This window comes from Rhea americana, unplaced genomic scaffold (assembly GCF_003343005.1).
Source record: "Rhea americana isolate MKP2758 unplaced genomic scaffold, rheAme1 scaffold_166, whole genome shotgun sequence".
NCBI lineage: Eukaryota > Metazoa > Chordata > Aves > Rheiformes > Rheidae > Rhea > Rhea americana.
The window spans coordinates 184,834-190,833 of NW_028185772.1; positions in this window are offsets into that span (position 1 = coordinate 184,834).

Consider the following 6,000-nt stretch of genomic DNA (forward strand, 5'->3'; position numbering starts at 1 on the left):
GACAAAGGCAGCCAGCTTGAGGAACAGCTCACCAATACCACGTTTCCGACAAGAGGACAAAATGCTGCTCTTGGTGCTGGGTTTGAACCTCTCTGGTGTTGTCTTTAATTTTTTCTAATCATCAGAAGGACTTCCAATCACAGCAAAGTGTGTTTTGGTGATGTTCTTCTTCCCTCAGTCTGAGGAGATGTTGCCAGCCTCGTTTCCTACCTCCTGCAATTCTTCAATTGCTTAATGAAGAGTATTGTCACATTATAAGTTTCTCAGACTGTGGGTTACAAATTTCTAACTTCTCATTCAAAATGATTTTATGATTTTTTTTGTGATTCTTTTATTGCTATAGCCACAGACATTAAAAATTGCACAAGTTTTAGGCAATAAAAAAACCTTTAAAAATATTACTTCAATAAAGTTATCATAATTAGTATCTTTTTATTTGAGAATGTATTCACACAGTAAGGAATTAACTGTTTTCAGGAAAAAAATGTTTATTGCCAGTAAATGACTATTATTTCGACTTGCACAAATAGTTGCTAATAATACAAGATGGGCAGGGAGAGGAGCACGTGTCTGTACCAGCTGCTATTGCGTTCTTTCCAAAAAGCATAAAGAAGTTTTTGGCAGTCCTTGCAAAAAGATTTTCTTTCTTCCTCTTCAAGCACAAGTGTAACAGCTGTTGCCTCTGGCAAGTATAATTTTTGCCTTATTTGTGCTCATCCCATGCAGAATTTTATAAAAGAACAAACAAACAAACAAAAAATGGTAAAAGTCATGCAATGAATCAAACTCATTTCACATGGCTGGAACAGCCAAGTGAGGAAAAGAACATTTGGCCACACAAAGACATAATGGCTCTGAAACCAGACCTGTCTGCTTTAAAAACCTAGAAAGAAGTCCAGCAGAAGGAGGAGAAAATATTGCTGCTGGTCACCGCACAGGACATGGCCTCGGATTTCCTTCAACTTCATTTCTGTTGCTGTATCTATAACTGTGCTTCTTTTCCACTTTGGCAGCAAGTCCCTTTCTCGATAGAAACTTTATTTATTTGTGCTACATCGAGCTACAAGAAAGCACCTGTCCGGCGCCAACTAAACGGCCCCGCAGGGATCCTCTGCGCGCGGCCGGCCGCCTTTCCGCACTCCGCGGGTGACAGCCACTCGCACCTGAGCTGCACAAGCAGGTGAGAACACATCATTTTGGTGGCTTGTGCAGCTTTTTCTTAGAGTTTTCCAGTGTCACAACAGCTTCCTCACCACTAGGGCTTTCTCAAGCTGGGGTAGTACTGCAACCAGTAACTCCTACAGCCCTAGCCACACGAGGCAGCTCAACCTTCGCTGAGCAAAGCAAAGTCACTCAGCATCGCAGAAAAAAGTCACCTTCTCAGAATAGCGAATGCCTGAGTTTCTGATTTTTCTTCTTTTTTGCAGCCAAGCTGCTCAGTCATCTTCCTTAGCATTATATCTGCTTCCCCTCAGTTGACTGTAAGTTTTTAACAAAATATGTAATTTCTGGAGTTCAGTACCTTGTTTCTCTCCTTTTCATTCAGAGGACCTCACCTTTGTCCTTGTGTTTGTATCATGGGGATGTTGCGTTATATTTTGGTGCTGTCCAAAAACACTTTAGACTGAGCTGAAATAATTTGGATCAGCTCATTGCAGAATAGTCTTAAAAGAGATATTGACTATTATAAAGGGCTTGGATTCCCTTGTTAAAAATGCAGTAGGCTAACCACAATAGAAAATCTCAGCACATACTTCTAAGTGCATGCATAGGGCTCAAGTATATAAATCTCCAGGGTTATGTTTCTCAGGCTACAGCAGTATCTTTTTTCTGACGCTCTTAACAGGCAACACTGTCAAAAGCAAATGCTAAACCTAATCCCCCTTCACAGGGAGCTGATTTTAATTAAGAAAGTGGAAGATGCTGACCAGCTACCATCACATATGCAAGCATTTTAAACAATTTGTGATTCTCTGGAAAGATTAATAGCAGCACAGAACTTCTTGTTCACATAGCATAGTGCTCTAAGAGAAGTTTTTTTTACGAAGCAGCTAAATAAGGTGTTGGAGATAAGGACCATCTATAGGTATGTGTTAGGGTACAGCACTGTTACTCAGCACCAATTCCCCCGCACCCCTCACTGCCACTGCTGGACATACTTTGTGTTAAAGTTTCGTGCTTAGCCCAAGAGCCAGCAAGAAGCGCTTTTATCTGAAAATAATCATTTGCTGAATGTTGAAAGCTTTATTTACCTATGCGTTAGCTCACTTCAAGAGCAATACTTCAGCCCAGTAAAATATTAAGGGTTTGCTGCCCCACACCCTTCCTTGCCAGTGCAGCGCGCTTTGGGAGCAGTGTACCTTATAGAATCATAGAATCAGTAAGATTGGAAGGGACCTCTGGAGATCATCTAGTCCAACCTCCCTGATCAAGCAGGGTCACCTAGAGCATGTTAGACAGGGTTGCATCCAGGCGGGCCTTGAAGATCTCCACAGAAGGAGACTCCACAACCTCTCCGGGCAACCTGTTCCTTGTGCCAGCTCCTGCCTGCCTGCGCTTACCTCATGCCGCGTGCCTGAGGGCGAGCCCGCGGCGCCCTGCAGCCCTGGGAGGAGCTTCGCCGTGGTGTCCACAGGGACACGGGGCAGCCAAGGGGGGCCGAGGGGCTTGGGAGGAGGACTCGCGCTCGCATGGTTTAATTCCAGCTGAAATGCGGAGGAGCTCTGCTGGCATACAGACTACAGTAGGATAATTTGTCATTTGCCCAAAACGAATGATCTGGATGTGGGAATGACTGGGTGAAATTCAGTGGTCTGCTTTTATGCAGAAGGAGAGGTTAGAATACCAGACTATTTTCTCAGCGGTTAAAAATCCATGCATCTTTGTTCCTCAAAGCCAGAGCCAAGCCACAGTGAGTATTTTTAGGTAGCACTTTCTGTTGAAATCAACAGTGAATTTGGACTGGAAGTCAATGGAACCATCTGGCCCTCTGACAGATCCTTGTATGCTGTTAGCTCTGCAAAATCCAAGGAAGGTAGCGTGACTCATCCAGAGAGAGCAGCTACTGCTGGAGCTGTTCCTCGGGTACAGTGCTAGCCTGCTAGGCACTAGCCATCCCTCTAGTGTATATTTAATTTAGCGGTATGATCTTTTGAGCATGTTTCTTAAGAGGCAGCAGCCACTGTTATGGATACCCAGATCCATTTCTAACTACCAGGAGCAAATATACCCCAACAAACAGTGGCAGGAACRGGGACACCTGGCTAGTATTTCTGGGTCAGCGTTTGTTCTGTAGCATGACTTTTGGCAAGAGATTTCTTCTTATCATAATTGTTTCCCCTCCAGCTCATCAGATTGCAAGACCTTCATGAGAGGCTGAGTGTAATCCTGTCTTTTTACAAAGCCTGGTGAAACAGGACTCTGACTTCAGCCAATGCATCTAGACCGAACTTACTCGACTGATTTTTAGCAAGGTACATGCAAAAGGAGAGTGGGCTCAGCACCCCAATGCCCAGTGGCAGCAGAGGTAGGAGCACATTGATGTGACTGAGAGACCGTGAAGAAATCCAGGCTCTCCTCTAGGACTGCAGGAGATGTCCCATGGCACAACTACGTAAAACTCACTCACAGTGATATCCCAGGCCAGAGCTGTGTAATTCACAACTGGAGATATGTATAACGACACTGCACTAGCTTTTCTTCCTTTCCCTGCAAATTCCTGTTAGCTTTTAAGTTTTCAGTCCTTTTCTGAACCTTACAAAGTTCTGGATGTAAATAAGCCTCCAGAGGAAGAAGCTCGGCACCGTGCAGCACAGCCAGGCAGGGCCACGCAACGCAGGGCTCTCTCCGCATCGTCCTGCTGAGCGCGGCTGGCGGAGGCTCCCATGGTTGGAAGCTACCAGGGAGATCCTCTGGCTGCGAGGACTCAGATCATTTCCATTCTGCTGCGTCCAGAAAGGTGCTTTTTAGCTTTGAAACAGTGAAGGAAGAAAAGCTAGAAAAAAAAGTATTTATTCACAGTAAATCTTTGTTGCAGCAGCTTAGGAGGAGATTCAGCAGATTCGGAAGTGATGTATCCTTAAAAATCGTTCACCCCAGAGGGCAGAGAGGCTCTTTGCAGGGTGCTGACTTTGTGTCAGACCCCTCTGCATGTAAGAGGCTGGATAACCTTTGCTCTTCGGCATATGTGGGTCTGACCCAACAGGGTGCTGACTGCTTTCTGCCAGGCGCTAAGCACCCATTGACAAATGAGGCATCTTAGCGCCTCGCAGGGGGTCACTAGCATCTGGCAGAATGAAATGCAGCATGGCTGAACACAGACAGCCACACAGTAATAAATCAGATACGGTAGTTGCTGTGCAACTCAGCAGTGCTTCTCACACAGCTGGGCACTTTGACATTAAACCTTACCTGTGCACGGAAATTACTCTTTCTCAAACCATTTTCAGGAACTGGTCTCTCACAGATGGTTTGAGGACACACGGATATCCTGTGCTCCCCAGCACGCTGCTGTGAGGAACTTTTGCAATTTGCTTTGTCTGCTCAGAGAGGGACTGTCGGATATTGCGTGCTTCTAAAAAATCTGTATTTAACAATAGTTTCAACATATGACCACATTCTCTTTGAGAAGAAGTCATACGATTTGTTTTTCTTCTTCAGATTATATTTTTCATCTTTCAGAGCTTCTCTACACAAGTCTGGATTTGATTGCTTGTATGTTTTCTAATTTACACCTTTTGCTATTCTGATCTAAGGCTGCACATGGAGACTGTAACTGCCAGGCAAAATGTGTAAAACAGCTTAACTTGATTTCTTCTGAGGTTAATTTATGTTAAATTAAGACACTACATGTGAACATGGCAGAAACAATCTTACACATGCACTATTTGGACTGAGATAATGAACAGTAGACACCAAACAGAGTGATTTTGGCGCCAATGAGAAAGTAAGCTGCCCTTAATTACTGAAGTGCTTTTTTTTTTTTTAGATTTCAGAAATCATCTGCAGGCTAGTTTGCAGCACATCAGCACAGCAACCTGGTTCTCCGTTTCAGTGCACAGCCTGTCGCTACTCTGCTGCATAAATTGAGTTCAAAAATACCTCTGCACCAGAAATCACTGGGAAACAGTATTTTAAAGCTAGATTTTAAGTCCTCACTCTTTAGGATTACTTTTCTTTTCGCATAAGCAAGCCCATCCTTGCTTTCTTGCAATACAAAAGGTGATGAGGGTCTGCCAGAGCTGTAAGACTAACCCATGGAAAGTTCAGCATTCCCAGCACCTGTGAACACCTTCTTCTTTCAGGCCTCCTGATACGGTCTCTTTGAATCTGACAAAGAACATCACAGACAAACAAACAAACAAATGACTAAATTTATAGGCAAATGGCTGATTTTAGAAAGACTGCCACACTATATTACATTCAGAAGAAAATCTAATCTGCCATCTATTCAGTCCTTTCAACTGCAAAAGCATCTGGTTTTAATAGCCATCTTTTGATAAACAATTTTTTTGTCTCTTTAGAAAGATTCCAAATAACCCTTAGAGGATCCTCCTCAGGCTATGAGCTGTACCAAGCAACGCAGGCTGCACAATAACTGCACCCATCACTGCTGTTAGAGGGAAGGAAGGCAGAGAGACTGCAGCAAAGCAGATACATTTCTCTCCGGGATTATTTTGTCTCCAGACATCCATCCTATAACATCAGCCACAGAAATGTGGTTGAGGAACGGCAAGAAGTAGCAGCAAGGTGTGGTGACATACTAATACACTTGAACCTTATGCCGAAGATTTAGACTCAAAGCACTTGCAAGGGATGAGGTTGTTAAAGATTATGAATACTCAGCTTCTCACTGTGCAGATGCCTACTGCTGCTAGCAGAGACACCTGAAAGCCAGTGGTGGGTGCACATCGATCCCTGCGGCCACTGTATGTGTGAGCAGCTGGCCACAGCTTCACCTTCAGCCTAATAGACCTGAGGAGGTGATGCCACTGCTCCCTA